We start from the raw sequence: 21,366 nt of genomic DNA, 5'->3' as shown, positions 1-21,366 counted from the left end.
GAAGGGTCCCAGGTTTGATTCCGGTCAAGAGTACATGCCCAGGTTGTGGGCTCGATCCCCAGTAGGGGATCTCTCATCATTGATGTTTCTATCTCTCTCTCCCTCTCCCTTCCTCTCTGAAATCAATAAAAATACATTAAAAAAAATAAATCAGGGCAAGAGTCTTAATTAGTTATCAATCTCTCACTATGTGTTTAGGTTATGCTAGCCACTGGCCACATAACTGTTTCATAAACAGATAAACAAGATAATGAAAAGCCAGCCAGAAAACAAACACTGTCGCTTAAAAAATTATTATTTCCCATCTTATCTGTTTACTGGGATTCTTAGGCTAAGGAGTTATTTCCAAACCAGCTTTTTATATCCATTATATGCACGATTGTGACCCCAGCTTTCTAACTGGCTTTTCTGGTCTTTTGGGGGAATTGTTAAAGATCAATAGTTATTTAATGCCTGGCCATACCTCATTTGTATTAAACTAAGGGATTTTAAGGCTACAATATTGGCCTTCACTCTCTGTTCATTTTACAGTATAACCCCCAGGCTTATTCACATCCTATGGACATTCTCTTCTAGCATCCTTTCTATTTATATGTGTAGTATAGTAGTCCCCCTTATCCACAGGGGATATGTTCCAAGAACCCCAGTGGATGCCAGGAGCTGCAAATAGTATCAAACTCTCTATATAGTATGCTTTTTTCCCTATACATACATGCCTATAATTTATAAGTTAGGCACGTAAGAGATCAACAACAATAAAATACAATTACAGCAACATACTATAATAAAAGTTACGTGGTCTCTCTCAAAATACCTTACTGTGTTGTACTCGCCTTTCTTCTTGTCATGATGTGAGATGATAAAAGACCAAACCTATTTCAGAATCTGTGTAAGCTTCCCTGACTAGCAGTAAATGGCTTGGCGTCACTTGTTTCAGGGACCCCTTACCGAAGTCTTCCTACAGGCTCTGTGCTTTCTGGTGCAACACACTGCTGTCATTTTCAGTTCATGTCTTCCGCCCACAAATTGAAAGCCTTTTCCGTGTTAAGTAAGCATTTATCATGCACTGTGGCTGTTTGAGGTGGGACAGCAAAACTGTTTCCTTCTTCACAGTTTCATGGCTAGAAGATTCATTCTTTACTGTAGATGTTTCCTTTGAGTTCTGTGTCTGAAGTGTAGGAGGCCTGGCTTTTCTTTCCTTATTAAAGTCGATAATTTTCACCTTTTCACCTTCACGGCTTCTCTTTGGTATATCCACATGGCCAGCATCACCACTCCTGCAACTGGGGCCATTATTACGTAAAATAAGGTTTACCTGAACACAAGCACTGTGATACCACCACAGTCAAGCTAATAACCCAGAAGGCTACTAAATGACTAACAGGAGAGGAGATTACAGCATAGAGATGCTGGATGAAAGGATCACTCATACCCGGGGCAGGGAGGAGTAAATCACACCACTCAGAACAGTGTGCAATTTAAAATGTATCAATTGTTTATTTCTGGGATTTTTCATGCAATATTTTCGGGCCTCGGTTTGCAGTCACTAAAACCACGAAAAGCGAAACTGTGGATAAGGAGGGACTACTGTATTCTACAATATGTTTATTCCACATAAAGCATGAAATGTAAAGATCATCATCATGGCTCATAAGATTTGTCCCTTGACCTTGGTGGGAGTAGCTGGAGGCTGGGACCTTCCTCTCCCAGTAGTTTCTCATCATTTGGTAACCAGCTTAAGCTTCTTTACTTGGCAGCTTTGCTCCAAAAGAGTCAGGGTAGAAGCTTCGAGCATCTTAAGGCACCGGATCCAGAACTCACATTATATCACTTCCACCATACTCTGTCGATCAAAGCAAGTCATAAGGCCCATCCAGATTCTAGGGGATAGAATAATAGACTCCACCTTTTAAGAAGAGGCAACAACATCTCACACAGAACCATGAAACCGGGGACTCGTGGTATGTTGGGAGCTATTATTATAACAATCTACTGCAGTTGGGGAGTGCAAATTAGTTTGCTACATTTGGATTTGATCAACGAAAGAGAAAATAATCTCTAGAGATTAGCATCTCTGTTTTTTTCCTCATAAATTATTCCAGAAAAGCTTTATTATAAATCTAACTGCTTTAATCAGCGTAAACTATACCCCTAAGCATTGTACCTGGAAAGCAAAACTGGAAGTTTACCGAGAAATGGGCAAGAACACTGCAATTTACTTTTTCGTTTTGAGTTCTGTGTCTGAAGCATGGGATTCCTGGGGATTGCGCCCTCAGAACCATAAACTCGCTCCAAAAGCTAATTAAAGGGGGGAAGCTAATCAAAGAGAGACAAGAAGTGATGAATCTTCGTAAGAGACACGAAGTGACAAATCTTCCATGAAGTGACAAGTCTTTTTAAGATTTCTATGACACTATAATTGTAATGTCAGAATAATCTGTTCTCTACCCAGTGTGATCTCTGGGGTTCCACAAAGCTTGTCTTCTAAAACAATGCTCTCTTGCTCTCTCCCATCGCCAGCAATGGGGAAGACTAACGACTGAAGACCTTGACCTTTTGGCACCCCTACTTAGTGTAGCACTGAGGGAGGCATAAGATTCAAAGTGTTTTAGAAAATGGCAATGAGTTGAGTGAACATTTGCCTTGGAGTCTGTTATCATAATGCTTTCTTTAATAAGTGGGAAGATGGAGCCTAGGAAGGTAACAAATAGTCTGTGCCACTTCTGGTGATATGATAGATGTTACTGCTTTACAGCCTGTATGGTAAAAGAGTATTACCTTTCATTTGTTCAATATTTACCTTCCAGACGCTGGAAGGTGTGTCAGGCCAAGTAGGCGAGGCTGGTAGGTGGAGTAAAGTCGGTCAGGTTTATCTCATTTGGCTGTAACTTTTTTTCACATCTGCCTCTGGCTATCCAAATCCAGACATGAAGTATGTGTACAGTAGTGGAGGAATTTCAGAAGAAAACCCAACTAACTTTCAGGCTTGGAGAGTAAGTTGTATCGTTTTATCAGAAGGAGGGCTCTTGGTGATACCTGGAATATGTTCAGAAAATAAATGGATTTATATAAGGTTGGGCCTTATAGATAATAAATTGCATGGGTCTCCTTGAAATGAAAATGGACCCCATTATAAAAAAAAATGGAGCCCTTGATACAAGGATTTGTAAACAAGAAAGGAAGAAATAAAAGAAGGGAGAGAGGGAGGGAGGACGTGAGGGAGGAAGACAGAAAGAAAATAAAGGACAAATAAAAAGTAAAAACAAACAAATATATGGAAATTAGCCAAAATGAGTTGACCAATTAAGTACAAGATTATGAAGCACAAAAATGCTTAATACAATTAAAACATGAAGCCTGTCAGACCCTTTTAACCTGGGTTTTTCAAACTAGAATATCTTATTATAGAAAGCACTTAAGAGTCAAGAGTCTTGGTATTCAAGTCCAGGCTATTTCATTAATTACCTGTATAAACTTGAGCAATCCAATTGAACCTGCTTGTTTTTAATTTCTTCATCCACAGAATAAAAAGGTTGGGTGATATCTGACTCATTTCAGTGCTGTCATTCTGTGCTGTCAGTCACCTGTCATACCTTTAGCTCTAAATCCTATCTTGGAGCTTTTAATATTTATTAAACGACCTCTCCTACAGCTTCAACTATCATGTATATTTAGCAGAGTGACTTCTTGAATTTCACAACTGCCTATGCAAATAAAGAAAAAACAGTGACTCTTTACTGACATGTCCAGGTCAGGTGTCATATTATCTTTCTGTAAGAAGTAAGGAATAGACATGGATTTCATGAGGATCAGGTTTCCTCAGACTGGCCCAAGGCAAGACTTTTAAAAGGATGAAGTTTGTTATAGGGTCCTCTGACTCCTCTTTCTTCATCTCCTCCTACTTCCTAAATTGCTGTTGGCTGAACCCCAGGTGTCCCTGCTTTCCTAATACCATGCAGCTGCGCGACGCCCACTTCTCTTCCTAACCTCCTCCTGCTCCACCTTTATGCTCACCCTTTAATACAGTGTCTCACTATTAAAATCCCTTCTTACCCACAAAAACCTGTGTCCTTTCCTAAAGTTCCTAATCCAGCAGGTATGATGAGGTTAACTTTCTGACTGAACATTATTATTAAGTTGTGACTCAATCTGCAACTCTTCCCAGAAAAGTATAGCTGGTGGAATTTTAGATTCAGCAGCAGAGTCGAAGAATTTTAGGGAGTAGAGGGAAACCTGGGACAGTGCAAGTGGCAGAAAGAAAGCGTCTTTCTGTTCTCCACCCTTCAACTCAAAGTTGGGTCCTAGGACCACCGGCAGTAGAATCATCTGGGAGCTTGTAAGACTTGCAGAAGCTCAGGCCTTCCTAGCCCTTCTAGGCAGACTCTGCATTTTCAACAAGACAGGAGAGGTGGTGGTAGCTTGTAGGCACATCAAAGTTTGAGAAGCACTGTGTTCCCCATAGATGAACACCTTCTCCCCTCTCTCTTCCTTATGGCCACTTATTCCTTATGAGACTGAATTCAAATGAAGACCCATTTTAGATTTCTAAGCAGACTTCCTTCTAGTAGTTGACCCAAAGACATCATGGTCACAAAGAAAGACTCTATAACTTAATACATTTTGAGAGGAGGAGGCTTTGCAGAAGACCTTCATTTAACACAGCACTGCAGGGAAGTATCCGCACAAGAACGGAATCACTTAAGACTGTTCTTTCTAACTTTTCTATCTAACCTTTCTTCTTCCACTGTGTTTCTTAAACTATGATTCACGCAACATTGTCCAAGGGTAAAAGAAGCCACAGAATGAACATAGTGCATTTTCCCAGAGACTAGTGTTTACTTAAAGATTTTTTAAAAATTGATTTCAGAGAGGAAGGGAGAGGGAGAGAGAGATAGAAACATCAATGATGATAGAGAATCATTGATCGGCTGCCCTCCTTCATGCCCCCTACTGGGGATTGAACCCACAACCTGGGCATGTGCCCTTGACCGGAATCAAACCCGGGATCCTTCAGTCCGTAGGCTGACGCTCTATTCCAGGGTCCTCAAACTACGGCCCGCGGGCCACATGCAAATAGAAATATTGTATTTGTTCCCGTTTTGTTTTTTTACTTCAAAATAAGATACGTACAGTGTGTATAGGAATTTGTTCATAGTTTTTTTTTAAACTATAGTCCGGCCCTCCAACGGTCTGAGGGACAGTGAACTGGCCCCCTGTTTAAAAAGTTTGAGGACCCCTGCTCTATTCACTGAGCCAAACCGGCTAGGGCAAGATTTATTTTTTGAAAAGGATTCGGAGTGTGAACTGTACAAATATGCTTTGTCAGATTTTTCATTTCAGGCATTATGGCAGATTAGATGTTTACAGAAATCCTCCTGGTATAGGACACCTAAAAATGCTCTAACACACACACACACACACACACACACACACACACACACACACACACACACTGGTAGGAAAACTAGAAATCAGCAATGCAGTTTGATGTTGGGTTTTGTTCTGGGGATATCTACCTACATGGGTGGTCTAAAGCTTGAATTTTAATGGGCTCAGTAAGCAGGGGAGAAAACCAAGACTTACTTTGGAAGATTGAATAGAAACTACTATATGGATCTGGGAACCCACCCCCCTCCCAAAAGATATTTGATTTCAGCATATAAACCAGGAAAAGAAAAATACCACAAAGAAGTCAGTGACTCTTGTCTGTCTCAATCTAAACTTTATTGGAGGGAAAATATGACTCTTGAAATTTCCAAACTATGCAAAAACAAAAACTCTAGCTAAAAATATACCTTAAAGTGATCTTGGATTGGTACTGCTCCACCTGGCAGAACAAATACTCTCTGGAAGAAAGCACTGCCTCTGGGCCTCAGAGACTTTCAAGAATGTGAGCATCCCTATGGAAAGTCTAGGTTTAACTTTTTGAGTTTCCGCCAAAGTACAATTTATCTATTTTTTCCTCTTGTTGCTCATGCTTTTGGTGACATATCTAAGAAACCATTGCTAATATAAGGTCACAAAGATTTAGGCCTATGTTGTCTTCTGAGTTTTATATAGTTTTGGCTTTACATTTTGGTTTTGATTTATTTTTTGTGTTGGTTTTTGTAATGGTGGAAGGTTCAACTTCATTCTTTTGCAAGTCTCAGCATCATTTGTTGAAAAAGACTATTCTGTCCTCATTTAAGTGACTTGGCACACTTCTCAAAACCAATTGACCATAATGTAGCGTTTATTTCTGGACTCTCAATTCTATTCCATTGATCTATATGTCTAAACTTACGTCATAATATCTTTTATGACCTAACAAATGACATATCATCACTTCTGCCATGTTCTATTGATTACACAGATCATCTCTGGTATAATGTGGGAGGAACTATATAAGGGTATGACTATACCAGGAGATGAGAGTCATTTGGGGCCATCTGGGAAGCTAGGGATCACATAACACTTACCATGTAATTACCCAGGTATACAGAAAAAAATATGCCCTTAGTGATTTAGTAATACAAGAGGACTTCTAAATTTGATAAAAACTAGTTTCAAAATATTTACTCTAAACATTGTGTTTAGAGGTGAGACATTTAAAGTATTTTCTTTAAAACCAGATACAAGCCCTGGACAGTATTGGTAAGTGGTTAGAGAGTCGGCTCAAGCACTGAAGGGTCGAGGTTCACTCCTGGTCAAAGGCATCTACCTGGGTTGCCGGTTCAATCCCTGGTGGCCCGGGTCAGGGTGCAGGCAGGAGGCAACCAGTCAATGTCTCTCTCACATCTATTTTTTTCTCTCCCTCCCTCCTCCTCCTCTTCACCCTTCCACTCTAAAAAAAAATCAATGGGAAAAATATCCTTGGGTGAGGATTAACAACACACACACACACACACACACGCACACATGCACACATGCACATACACACACATACATGCACACATACACACACACACAAAGGATACAAGACAGAAATGCCCACTTTCCCCGGTTTTACTCACCATTGTGTTAAAGACTTCAGCCAGTGTAATAAGGCAAGACAAAGAATAAAATCTGTAAGAATTTGGAAGAAAAATATGACGGTTACTCTTTGGAGATAATATGATTTTCTACATTAAAAGTGAAAAAGAATCTATGAACTAATAAGAGCAATTAGTAAGATTTCTGGATATAAGAGTATACCATAAGAAAAATTTATTTTAAAATGATAGCCTTGCCCAGCAGGTGTGGCTCAGTGGCTGAGCGTCAACCCGTGAACAAGGAGATCATGATTCCATTCCCAGTAGGGCACATATCGGGTTGTGCCCAGTAGGGGGTGTGCAGGAGGCAGCCGATGGATGTTTCTCTCTCATCAATGTTTCTATCTATCTCCCTTTTACTCTCTCTAAAATCAATAAAAACATTTAAAAAATAATAATGATAGCCTTACTGTAGCAACAAAAAGTATAAGTTATTTGGAATAAATCAGGCAAAAATGTGTAAGATCTTGGTGGAGAAATTTATAAAACTTTATTGAAAACTAAATAATAAATAAATAAATAACATATAAATACTAAATAAATTGTGAATAAGAAAAATCAGGCAAGAGAGTCATGCCCTACTAGATAAAAAATCTTATTTAATTATAATAATTGAATCAATGTGGTATTGACAAAAGGATTGGCAAGTAAACCAACGCAACTGGCAATAAAGCATAGAAACAGACACTGCTGTTGGTACTCAATATGCAACAGAGTTTTCAGTTGAGAAAAGATGCTCATTTAGACCTGGTAAAAACATTTCTTTATCAAATAAATTCCAAATGGATGATTAAAGATTTAAATGTGGAAAAACAAAGCTTGTAGAACTCCTCAAATAAATTATAGAAGAACTTCTCCTCTGTGATCTCATGATGTAAGAATTTAAGGCAGAAAAAGCTCAAACCATAAAGGAAAATATTACTAACTTCTATTCATCAAAATACACAATAAAATAATAAAAAGGGCCGAAACCGGTTTGGCTCAGTGGATAGAGCGTCGGCCTGCAGACTGAAAGGTCCCAGGTTCGATTCCGGTCAAGGGCATGTACCTGGGTTGCGGGCACATCCCCAGTGGGGGGTGTGCAGGAGGCGGCTGATGGATGTTTCTCTCTCATCGATGTTTCTAACTATCTCTCTCCCTTCCTCTCTGTAAAAAATCAATAAAAAATATTTAAAAAAAAATAATGAAAAGGGCTGCAAAATATCAACATATGTCATAGCAATACCTGGATATAAGAGTATACCAGCAACACATAAGACCCGTAAAGACCGATACAGCTCCTAGGGCAATAGAGATTAAGGAGAAAATAAACAAATGGGACTATATCAAAATAAAAAGCTTCTGCATAACAAAAGAAACCATCAACAAAACAAGAAAGCCCATTGCATGGGAGAATGTATTTGCCAATGCTATTTCAGATAAGGGTTTAATCTCCAAAATTTACAGAGAACTCATACAACTTAACAAAAGGAAGCTAAACAATCCAATCAAAAAATGGACAAAGGACCTAAATAGACACTTTTCGAAAGAGAACATACAGAAAGCCTAGAGATAAATGAAAACGTGCTCAAAGTCACTAACCATCCAAGAGATGCAAATCAAAACAACAATGAGGTACCATCTCACACCTGTCAGAATGACTATCATCAACAAATCAACAAACAACAAGCGCTGCAGAGGACTTATATGGAAGCTTAAATATTTTAAGAGCAAGAATTTAAGTTAACAAAAGAGTAGATGCATGGCTCTTTATGAGTTAGCTTTGAAAGTCACATACTTCTTTATTGGTTGATTAGGGGGGATCGGGGAGGCCAGGGGATTGTCAAGGGTGGGGGAAAAAAGGAGATATATGTAATACCCTTTGTAATACTTTAAGCAATAAAACTAAAATAAATAAATAAATAAAACAAAACAAACAAAAAAACCCAAAAGGAAGCTAAACAGTTACAAAAAGCCCACCTGCTAACCAAGGATGGGGACACAGACCCCCACCTTCAGAGGGAGGTGTGTCAAACCCCCATTATAAGAAAAGCATGTGGATGGAAGATATTTTTGTAGGCATCCTTAGAAAATTTACTAACACTGAAGATATATATATATATATATATATATATATATATATATATATATATACCTTATGACCTGCAATTTCACTCCCTGATATTCACCCTAGGGGAAATTCTTTCCCGTGTGCATCTGGAGACACAAAACTTTGTGATTACAAAAACTGAAAACAACCAAAATGTCCAGCAACACGGGAATGAATATAAAAAGATATGCTGTGTAAGCCACAATGAATGACCTTTAGTCACACACACATGGACATGGATGAATCACAAAAACAATGTGGAACTAAAAAAGCAAAGTGTACACTATACATATGTTGTTTATATCAAGGTCACAAACCAAGTTTTCTATGCTACTTTCTGTTATATTTTTTAGAAAAGTCTACATTTGTGGTAAATTAGTAAATTACAGAGAAAAACAAAAGAATGATAATCTAAAGTTTAAGATAGTGATTTCAGGAAGGGAGAATAGCAGAAGAAAAATCTGGGAGGGGCAGACACACTGGGAGCTTTAAGGTTCTGGAATGTTCTGTTTCTTAAGTTGAATGGTAGTTATTTATCGTTCAGTTTATTATTAATCTTTAAAACATATGCATATTTTGAAAATACTCATATTTATGATAATTCTCACAAAATTTGAAAAATATGCATTTATCTAAACTGTTTTGTCAGATGTATGATAGAGTAAAACCAGTAGCAGTAGGAACCTATTTTTACAAGAAAGTCTATTAGCCAAGGATAGTATAGCAAACTTGTTTCCTCCTTTGGCAATAGATCTTTAAAACCTTATTTTTTAAAAATTTATTCTAGAGAGAAGAAGGGAGAGAGAGGAAGAGAGAGAGAGAGAAATATCGATGTGAGAGAGAAACATTGATGGGTTGCCTCCCATACATGCCCCACCAGGGAATTGAACCCGCCACCTTTTGGAGTAAAGGAAGATACTCCAACCAACTAAGCCACACTGGCCAGGGATAAAACATTATTTTTATATGATACCCTTCATATGATAGATTCATACGCAAAATTTGCATTCATTTTAAAGATAAAACAAGAGGCTTCAAAGACATTGGGAGTGGATACGGGACAAATGCCTAAATTTCTTGGCAAGTGGGGCATTCAAGTTTATTCTTTCTCTGTGAGGAAATACCTTGGCAGAAAAGTTTGAAAAGCATTAGGTCTCCTGGCCAACTTGATTACTCATTATTTCCTGAATACAACCTGTGTCTCCTGACTTCTATGTTTTTTGCTCCTGTCATTATCTCCAATACTAACCTTTCAAGTCACAAAATTTACTCTGAATATGGAGGAGGTGACAAACTAACTTGTTCTTGCCCAGAACCACTGTGACAAGACAACTTGTTCTTGCCCAGAAGCAGCACATTTTGACCTACATTCTGTGTTCCCACAGATGGGAGACAATCCTCTAACGTTTGTGCAAGTCTGCCTTCTGACCTGAAATGTGAAGTCCTGGGTCCATTGTTTCATACCGACGCTGCAACAGCATGAACTCGGCCAGTGAAGGTGATTGCTTCTAGTTGGTAGCTGTTCGGTAAAATTAATTGTTGCTCAATATTATTTTTGCTATTTAAAATGTATTCAGCGCCAACAACCTATTAGGGAGTCTTAGTCAAATTCCTAATGAATGGCTATTCATTATATTTCCAAGTCTGCCACAATTATTACTTGAATTTTTAACTGTTCATTTCTAGAGAGTTAGAGTCCAGTTGAAATTTTTTTAAAAAGTGGACTGTTAGAATATTGAGTAGAGGATCTTATATAATTCTAGAGAGTGGCTTTTTATCCCCGAGTATGAAGTACAATGTCTTGCTACTTCTCCTTCTAAAACAATATACCAAGAAAAGATGTCTCATTACCATGCATTGGCCAGCCCTACTCCGAGTCAGGGAACCTCTCACCTACCTAGGTGAGTTGTTCATTGTGCCAAAGGATGCACATTAGTGAAGCAAGTTGGGTAAGCTTGTTCCCTATTGCTTATGCTTTATATGTCCCCAGGGCAAATTACTTGACTCTCCATACCTATCATTGCTGCCTCTTTTTGGATTTCTTCAATCTACCATATCCAAGAGAAATCTCTTCAAGTATCCCTACAATTTCCTATATATGTAATTCAGTTAAAGTCAAAACCTATTTATAGGTGCCTACACTCACTGTGATAGGCACTACAGGGGAATCAAGAGTGGGTAAAACTATCTCTTTTCTACTGAAGCAATACAAAATTGTGTGTGTGCGTGTGTGTGTGTGTGTGTGTGTGTGTGTGTGTGTAGGAGGTTGAAGTAGTCGGTTAAGAAGTATATAGATTAACTGCAAACAAGACAGCACACACATGCTGTATGTAGGCCCACCAATAACATTTATGTGTCTGAGGACAAAAAACAGATTGAGGTCCACATGCCTTATCTTTAAGTCTTTAAAAGTTATAAATCAAGTTAACAGGCTATTAAATATAGTATACCCTCCTACCTCAACAAATAGAGTATAAGTAAACATTTATAACAACCAAATGGGAAAATATATGGAAAGCTATACTTTTTATATGACTTAAAGAAAAGTGAAATGTCAAAAAATTACAATTTAAATATTATTGCATACGTCTAAATTTTTGGCTGATGATGTATTGGATGAGGAATGAAATTAAAACACATGTAATTCATATATCATCCTATATTTATGCCATAACTTTATCTTGCTAACATTTCAACAAAATCATTAATTATGCTATCATTAATAGTTTCATTTATTTGTGTTCTATTTATAGTAATGATCTAAAGTATCAGTACACAAAATGTAGTAGAATTTAAAGTGCATGAAAATTGCACTGGCTGGTGTGGCTCAGTTGGCTGGGCATTGTCCCAGGCACCAAGAGGTTGCTGGTTCATTCCTGATCAAGGGCACATGCCCTGGTTGGAGGTTTGATCCTCAGTGGAGGGCATACAGGAGACAGCCAATCAATGTTGGGCTGTCATATCGATGTTTGTCTCCTCTTTCTCTCAAAATATCAATAAACTATTCTTTATAAGTAAATAAATAAATGCCCGGTCAATGTGGCTTGGTGATTGAGCGTCGATCTATGAACCAGGAGGTCATGGTTCGATTCCCGGTCAGGGCACATGCTGGGGTTGCTGGCTAGATCCCTGAGGGTAGGCATGCAGGAGGCAGCCAATCAATGATTGTCTCTCATCATTGATGTTTCTCTCTCTCTCCCTTCCTCTCTAAAATTAATAAAAATATCTTTAAAAAATAATAAAGTACATGAAAATTGAGTGTGTTGAATATATTTGTTACACTGAATATATTATATTAAAAATTAAATGTAAAAACTAAAAATTATTTAAATATGTGCTTTATTTTACTTATAAAATACTATTTTTAACTTATTTTAGAGAGACAGGAAGGGAAAGAAAGAGAGACACATTGATTTGTTGTTACACTTATTTATGCATTCATTGGTTGATTCTTTTTTTTTTTTAATATATTTTATTGATTTTTTACAGAGAGGAAGGGAGAGAGATAGAGAGTTAGAAACATCGATGAGAGAGAAACATCGATCAGCTGCCTCCTGCACATCTCCTACTGGGGATGTGCCCGCAACCCAGGTACATGCCCCTGACCGGAATCGAACCTGGGACCTTTCAGTCCGCAGGCCGACGCTCTATCCACTGAGCCAAACCGGTTTCGGCGTTTTGGTTGATTCTTGTATGTGCCCTGTGCATCCTTGGCATATTGGGACTATGCTCTACCAACTGAGCTACCCAGTCAGGGTCTAAAATACCCTTATATATTAAAATTAAGTAAAAAATTAAAATATAATTAATGAATATCAATATTTTAATGAATATCAAAATTATTTCAATAGAGCTAACATATAAAGTTTTTTTGTCTGAGATATTGCATATAGTAAAGTACACAAATCTTAAATATGTAGTTTGAAGAACTTTTACATTTGTGCACACCTGTGTAATCAGATTAAGGCACTGGACATCTCTAATACACCAGCGGGATCCCTCATACCTTCTCTCAATTGATAACTTGGCAAAAGGTAACCACCATTCAGACCTCTATATTAGTTTTGCCCATTTAAAGTAACTTTACTGGGCCCTAACCGATTTGGCTCAGTGGATAGAGCGTCGGCCTGCAGACTCAAGGGTCCCAGGTTTCGATTCCGGTCAAGGGCATGTACCTTGGTTGCAGGCACATACCCAATAGGGAGTGTGCAGGAGGCAGCTGATCAATGTTTTTCTCTCACCGATGTTTCTAACTCTCTATCCCTCTCCCTTCCTCTCTGTAAAAAAATCAATAAAATATATATTTTTTTAAAAATAAAGTAACTTTACTGGGATGCAGTTAACATACCATACAATTCACCCTTTTAAGTGCACAGTTTAATGGTTTTTAGTATATTCACTGAGTTGTGCATGCAGCCATCACCATAATTAGTTTTAGGATACTTTTACCACCCCCAAAAAGAAAACTCTGTATCTATTAGCAGTCACTCCCAATTTCCCTCCAACTATGCCAGTTCTAGGCAACCACCAATCCATTCTCTGTTTATGGATTTACCTATTCTGGACATGTCGCATGAATGGAATTACATAATATGTGGTCTTTTGTGACAACAATTTTACACTTTAGCAGAACGTTTTCAAGTTTTATCGATGTTGTAGCATATATCACTGCTTCATTTCTTTTTATGGCTGAATAATATTCCATTATATGGATATTCACTTTCTTTATCCATTCATTAGTTGATGGTCATTTAGGTTGTTTCCACTTCTTGACTATTATGAATAATACTGCCTTCCTCCATTTCAACATTTCCTCTCATAGAGTGATAGTCATTCCTTCTGCTTCCACTGTATCCAGAAGATAATAACATCAACAACAATGATGAACTTCAATGTATTTATGCAGCACTTTTATATGCCAGTGCCTGTACTTGGAGCTTTGTAGGCATTAACTCATTTAATCCTTACAATGACCCTGTTAGGCAATTTTATCATCCCTTTCCCTTCCTTCCCTTCCCTTTCCTTTTCAATTGGTTTTAGAAAGAGAGGAAGGAAGAGGGAGAGAGACAAAGAAACATCAATATGAGAAACATCAATCAACTGCCTCCTGCACATTTCCTACTAGGTACCCAGCTGCAATCTGGGTATGTGCCCTTACCAGGAATTGAACCAGGGACCCTTTGGTGCACAACCTACCTCTTTTTATCATAACACATCTTATTGTCTTGAAATGGTTTAGTTATTACCTATCTCCCCAATAGACAGTTGTTCTTATTCATGTTTATATCCCTAGCAACTATTACATGTGTTTTTGGTTTTTTTTAAAATATATTTTTTATTGATTTCAGAGAGGAAGGGAGAGGGAGAGGGAGAGATAGAAACAATGTTGAGAGAGAATCATTGATCGGCTGTCTCCTCCCCGCTCCCTACTGGGGATCAAGCCTGCAACCTAGGCATGTGCCCTCGACCAGAATCAGGCACGAGACCTTTCAGTCCACAGGCCCTTCTATCCACTGAGCCAAACTGGCTAGGGCTACATGTGTTTTGTTTTGTTTTTTTGGAATATGATGAAGCAACATTCAAATTTAATCTAGCCTTGATCCCAAGGATTTTCAGGCCAGTGGCAGGAGAGGCTTAGTAAGGGCAGAGGCTTTCAAGGTCCCTCCAATCATATTAAGTGGTCTTTCTCCTTGAAGTAAATGGCATTGCCATTCTCCCATTCACTTATTACCCTGGGAGTTACCTTGTTTACTACCATTCTTCACACCTGCACCTCAAGAAATATCCTGAAATTCTTCTACTTCCATTTCCATAGCAATTACACTAATCCAGGTCACCATCATCTATCTCATAACTTGTCCAATAGCATCCTATCATTCTCTGGCTTCTCCCTGTTCCATTTCTGTTCTCCTCCAAGTCATTCTCTACAAAATAAGTTGATTAAAAAAAACAAAACAAGACAAAACTTAACTGAAATAAAAAATCCAAAACGATTAAGCTCTTGCTTAACCTTAAACTCCTACCCTCCACATGGTGCTTCAAGCCTCTTGGCCTTCTGTTCCTCAAACAAGCCAAACTTGTTTAGCATCAGCACCTTAAATTCACATCCATTGTCCTCTGTCCCGAATGTTCGTCTTCCCATAGTTGGCATAGTTGGCGCCTTCTCCTCATTTAAGTCTTAGCTCCGATCACCTCCTCAAAAAGTCCTTCCATGACCATACTGTTTTGCTTTCTTCCCAATACTTATTACCACCTGCAATCATCTCATTTACTTGTTTCAATGCTTTCTGCACTAGAAACATAAGCTTTTAAGTGCCAGAGCTTCTGTTTTATTCACTGCTGTGCCCCTAGCACCAATAACAAAACAGTACTTTTTGAATGAGTAAATGAGAGGAACACACAAGTCTTCTTGGTGTTGACAGGAATGAGTCCCTGTGCTCCTACTGCTCTTTAGCTAATGGGAGGGGAGAGGTAAAGTACACAAACCATTGGGATCTATCGTCATCCTGTTGGCAGAAGCAGCAATCACAGTTGTACAAGAGGCAAACTGGGTAGGTTCCCAGTGACTGCCAGTACTGAATTGGACTGGATGCTGATGCAGCTTCTGTCTTGGGGTGAAGTGCTGCCTGCTTATAAAAGGGCCACAGAGGGTAGTCCGTTCAGATAAACCTAACCCATCTATCTGTTCAGGGCAGCCTGGCCCTATCTGTTTGGAATCGTGTCCAGGTGATTTAGGGAGGTTAGGCTAGGCTAGCTTGTGCTGGTTTGCAGGCTGGGACTGTGGCTCTTCAGTCCCTGCTGCTCTAATAATCCCCCCCCCCTTTTTTTTTAATACTTTATTGATTTTTTACAGAGAGGAAGAGAGAGGGACAGAGAGTCAGAAATATCGATGAGAGAGAAACATCGACCAGCCGCCTCCTGCAGACCCCCAACCGGGGACATGCCCACAACCAAGGTACATGCCCTTGACCGGATTCGAACCTGGGACCCTTCTGTCCGCAGGCCGACGCTCCATCCACTGAGCCAAACCGGTCAGGGCTCATCATTCCCTTTTCACCTACTTTACTCTAAATTCGCCTAACACCCTTACTTTCGTAAAACCTAAGCAATGAACTGTCCTAGCTAATCTATGTCCTACACCTCTCTCTGCACCGTTTTTTCTTTGGTTATGAAAGTCCCCCTTTTAATTACATAATTGCCCATCATTTCACGTATCTCACTGTCTCATCTAGTGCGCACGTGCTGAAGGACACCCACAGTCCCGTATAGTTGACAAGGAAGGGTCCTATGACAAACGCTTCTGACTAGCGTTTCTGTGTTGTTCCTAGAGGGTCAGGACGAACTGCACCGATCCTCAGTTTTAGAGGCGGCTTCCGCGAGTCTCCAGAAGAGGCACCGGTCTCGCCAGTCCCGTGCTACCGGGCGGGGTGCCTCTTCGCACTCGCAGGACGTTGTCTCGGTCCCATACCTGCCGCCCATGGGATCTCCAGGGCAGAAACGAAAAGCCAGCTGCCGCCGCCGGCGTCACCACCTGCCGGAGCCCAACTCGCCGCGCCCCGCGGTAGGGCCAGCTGGGGGCTCTCGCACCGGAGACACGCGCGCGGAAAGGGGCGGGGCTGCCGGGAGCGGTGGGCGGAGCCTGGTGGCTGCCGGGCCACCAATGAAATCCTGAGCCGGCGCGGACTGTGCGCGTGACGCTGCGTAGCGGGCCGCGAGGCTGGGGGCGGAGGGGCCGGGAGTCCGGCGCTTTATCTTCGTCTGCGGCCGGGCTGGCGGCGTTGCTGGCCTTGGACACCCGGAGAGCTGCCCGGAGCTGACCTCTCTGCCGGCCGCGCTCTGACGGCCCCCGGTTCTGCCTTCCTTGCCGAGGTCCCCGCTGCCGGGCTTCGGCCCCAGGTAATGCCCTTGCTCCCGATCGGATCCTCACTACCCGCCCGGGTCCACCCACCCGGGCCGAGAGGAAGGGGATAGAGGCGGCGGCTGCAACTCCGGCCCCGCGGGCCGGGCCTGGTCCTGGGATGGGGGGCGGAGGAGGCGGCGGCTCCGCGGGTCCTGGGGAGTTGGGGTGATGGAGAGGGCGGGAAAGTTACCAGCGGACCCCCGCTGGCTGGCAGCGTTGGAGATGGCTTTGGTGTCCCACACATGCTGTGGCATCTCGCAAGTCGGTAGTGAAGAAAGTTATGACTTAGAAGACATTTTATTCCTTAAACCAAAAATGCACTCAGGAAGTCGGCTTCTAATTGATTAAAGGGCGGGAAGGGGGGGGGGGAGCCCAAAACAAAAAACATGTGCGAAGGGATGATTGACACTTCAGTACATCTAAATTTGCTTGCCTTGGCACCAACGCCTTTAATTAAGCTCGTAATTTAGTCTTAAATATTATGATGTAATTAAGTTTCCGTGGCTCTCTTAAATGCTAATAGCCACGCAGCTTAGGTGACATGTATATTTAGAAGTTATTTGTAAGGAAGAAACAACTATAAACTCTATAGTCTCTGTGTTTGTGTAGATTAAGCTGATTGGCCACTTCTTAATAATTAAGGGGCTGCCATCTGTTTAAACTACTTTTTTATTTTTCAGAATACTAGCCTTTCTCTTGACATAGAAGTAAACTTCAACTTCTCCCCCCCACTCCCCCCTTGCTATAATTTAGACAGATGGATGAATGACTTATTAGGGAAATTTGTGTGTTGTTTAGACATGAGGATGGATTTTGGAAGGAGCTTTGAGACATTCAAGAGTAATCACCTAATAAAGAAAGTAATCTTTAAAAATACATGTGTCTCAGTGCATCACACACGTAGAACTCTCAAAGACTTCCTACTTCTCATCAGCATAAAGACCAAATTACTGCCGCCACTCTTCCTGTCTCCAGTTGATTTGGGCCCACTTTTCTTTTGGATCTCTGGTCCCCAGCCACACGGGTTTTATTTTTGTTCTAAGAAAGCCTCTTTCTCGTGAAGATCTCCACTCTTAGGCACTGTTCTCTCCCTTCCTCCAACTCCTGTGTATCCTTCATTATCAGCCCAAATATCACTACAGGGAACCCGTCCTGTCCTGGTGAAGTTCTCCCAGCATTCTGTTTTCCTTAGCTGCAGTTAATCATTGTAGCAAGCTGCATTAGTGACTTAGATCAGTGGTTCTCCACCTTCCTAATGCCTCGACCCTTTAATACAGTTCCTCATGTTGTGGTGACCCCCAACCATAAAATGATTTTCGTTGCTACTTCATAACTGTAATTTTGCTACTGTTATGAATCGTCATGTAAATATCTGATATGCAGGATGTATTTTCATTGTTACAAATTGAACATAATTAAAGCATAGTGATTAATCACAAAAACAATATGGAATTATATATGTGTTTTCCAATGGTCTTAGGCGACCCCTGTGAAAGGATCGTTCGACCCCCAAAGGGGTCGCGACCCACAGGTTGAGAACCTCTGGTCTGACCTGGCACAAAGAAAGGGTCAATGAGTTGGAAGACAGGGGAATGAACTTTTGAATAGGAAATAGGGGAAGAGTGCCTGTTTCCTTTGGGAAGGAAGTGGGAAATGCTTTTAATACATTAATTTTGGAATTTATCAGGTAAGATTAGTAAATATGGTGACCATACAGATGTTCGAAAACCTGTCTGTGTTCTTTAGTTTTGCTAATTGACTTAATGACCTAATTCTTTGATATGTAACTATTGTGGGATTGTGTTTAGAAGGAAGAGGAAGAAATTTCATGTTTTGGATTGTAAATTTATCTGCAGTTGTTTCTCCTCTCCACCCCACCTCCCATCCCCCACTGAACCTAGGTGTGCTACAGCAAAGTTCTTCACTGAGAGTAGGTGCTCAATATTTATTTGTTTTATAGATTTATGGGTTCTTTTGCAAGCTTTATTAATAGGAACACTCTAGGCAGGTTAAAGTTGATACTGCTTTTAACCGGGTTCATTTGTTTCTCAAATCAGTTCTTTTTGTTTTGCTTTTGTTAAAAAGGAAACCATGGGCCCAATAGAGCATCGTTTTTGCTGAAAGCTCATGCTCCCAAATCTAGATTTAATACCTGGTCTGATTGCAGTTTTGATCTCTCCCAGAAACATAATCTACCTGATAAGACCCCTGCCTTTCCCTACGGGAAGGTGTCCTTGCCTGAAATAGTCCACCCTTAACTTCTTAGTACTACCCTCTTCCTGCCTATAAAAACCTTTCATTTTGTACAACTTATCAGAGCACCCTTCTAGTTGCTAATGGGATGCTGTCCAATTGAACCGCTTAATAAAAACAATTAGATCTTCAGATTTACTCAGCTGAATTTTAATACATAAAAAAAATTTTTTTTTTTAAAAAGACAATCAGAAATGAATACAATAACTGAAATGAAAAATACATTAAGTGGAATCAACAGCAGATTATTAACACTTTATTAGGCCAAATTAGATGCTATCAAACTGAATATTACAAAACCAACGCATAGATTAGATTCTTAAGAAATAATTGTTTAATCAGTGTGTTGTATTTTAAAATAGTTATCTAGTCAGCTTTATGTCATCTTGGTTATAAATGTTTCCACTGCTACTTACTGGCTATGTGACTTTGAACAAGTTTAATAGCATTTCCAAATCTTTTGTGTCTTTTAAAATGGAAATGTGAAATGAGATATGTGATGCACTTAACCTGGCATCAAGCACAGTAAGTGTTACTGACTTAGTAAAAATTAATGCCTGGTGTCTTCAGTGCTGGACCTCTTGCAAGACTAGTCTTATGATCATTGTTTTCACTTCCTCAGCTCATTTTGCAACCCAGTCCAATACATTTCTTTGTCCTTCCTGAAACTAACTAGAAGTAAAGCATAGCTATTAATGTCCCCAAATTGTGAAATATCACTATCCTTTTTTTTCTCCATTTAAAATATTTATTGATTTTAGAGAGAGGAAAGAAGGAAAGGAGGGAGGGAGGGAGAGAGAGAAACTTTGATTTGTTGTTCCATTTATTTATGTATTTATTGGTTGCTTCTTGTATGTGCTCTGACCAGAGATTGAACCTGCAACCTGAGAGTATTGGGATGATACTGTAACCAACTGAGTTACCTGGTTGAGGCCTCCATTTTTTGGTTCTACTTAAATTCTCCTTGATATTGGCCATAGATTACCTCTTGAATCGTCTGACTTGATTTTGAACATTACTTGCTCCTGGTTCTCCTCTAATTTCTCCTAGTCTTGCTTTTTTAGCGTTCCTTAATTCCCTTTTGATATTAGGGAAATGACTTAACCACCTGTAAAATGGGATATTAGTACCTGCCTACCTGCATAGAAATGAATCATAGTGTAAAGTTAATATTAGCTTTATTATTTCCTAGGTAACCTCTAGACTTATGGTCTCCCTGGGCAATCTCCTTCATGTGTCTTGGCCTTAGCTGCTGCCTGTGCATACTGATGAATCCCAGATTTCCATCTTCAGTCTGAACTTGTGTGTTCGTCTACCTGTTGGTCATCAGCATTTGGCTGACCCACACTCACATCATATTAAACTTGTCTACTCCTTTCTCTTCTAAAGTTGCTGCGTTAGAAAACTCACTTGGGATCTAGGTTTACAACTGCCTTCTGGATATAGCCATCTGAATATCCCATAGATGCCTCAGATTAATGTTTGTAAATTTATCTCCCTTATCTCTTCTTTCTTCGTTTGTTCACTTCGTAAACTCATGTCATTTGATCCTTACTTCAGACCTTTATCATTTTTTGTGTGAGCTCTGTTCTCCCTGTCAATAATCCTCTTTCATAGTACATCTGTCATATTGTCACACGAGTTATCTTACTAAAAGACAAATGTCAAGTCACCCTGTTATTTAAAAAACTATCAGCTCCTTGCTTGTGCTCTAAGTTCCAGACTCCTTGGAATGGCCTCGTAAAGGCCTTTGACTTTTACTTTTGCCCTTCTACTTGCTCTGTGCTCAACTTTATTCCTTCTCTTCCTTTAAGATTTAAACAAAATTTTACTTTCTTCAGGAAACCTTTTCTAATTGCCCCGAAGATCAGTTGGCCACCAGGCTGAACTCCCTTCATACTATATGATATCTCAACTACTGTTCTGTAACACCGTAAGGTGTTGTGATTACATTTTAATGACTTTTGCCCGCTGGATTTTCACTTCTGGAGGGTACAGACCTGTGGTCGGCAAACTGCGGCTCGTGAGCCACATGTGGCTCTTTGGCCCCTTGAGTGTGGCTCTTCCTACGCCTTAGGAGTACCCTAATTAAGTTAATAACAATGTACCTACCT

The 21,366-nt window shown here is 40.0% G+C and overlaps 1 protein-coding gene and 1 long non-coding RNA gene across 4 annotated transcripts in view; one reads left to right on the top strand and one right to left on the bottom strand.

Annotated features, from left to right (window-relative positions):
• Positions 1-1,508: 1,508 nt before the first annotated feature.
• Positions 1,509-16,787, bottom strand: LOC118673108. 2 transcript variants are annotated; one of them, XR_004973308.1, is made up of 4 exons: positions 16,568-16,787; positions 6,993-7,044; positions 2,779-3,036; positions 1,509-1,843 (listed from the first exon to the last, which is right to left on the bottom strand). It is a non-coding gene; the product is annotated as an uncharacterized LOC118673108 (long non-coding RNA). The 2 variants fall into 2 exon arrangements; XR_004973307.1 differs by having other exon boundaries at positions 2,801-3,036.
• Positions 16,788-16,794: 7 nt separating this feature from the next.
• Positions 16,795-21,366, top strand: part of SOAT1 (sterol O-acyltransferase 1) — a 45,025-nt gene continuing 40,453 nt past the window's right edge. Inside the window, exon 1 of one of the 2 annotated variants that reach the window (XM_036343583.1) lies at positions 16,795-16,995. The gene's annotated coding sequence lies outside the window, so the exon portion shown is untranslated. The remainder of the gene's footprint in view (positions 16,996-21,366) is intronic. The other variant, XM_036343584.1, reaches the window with a different exon arrangement.

Source organism: Myotis myotis, unplaced genomic scaffold, assembly GCF_014108235.1.
Source record: "Myotis myotis isolate mMyoMyo1 unplaced genomic scaffold, mMyoMyo1.p scaffold_m19_p_18, whole genome shotgun sequence".
NCBI lineage: Eukaryota > Metazoa > Chordata > Mammalia > Chiroptera > Vespertilionidae > Myotis > Myotis myotis.
This window is presented reverse-complemented; position numbering and strand designations above follow the sequence as displayed.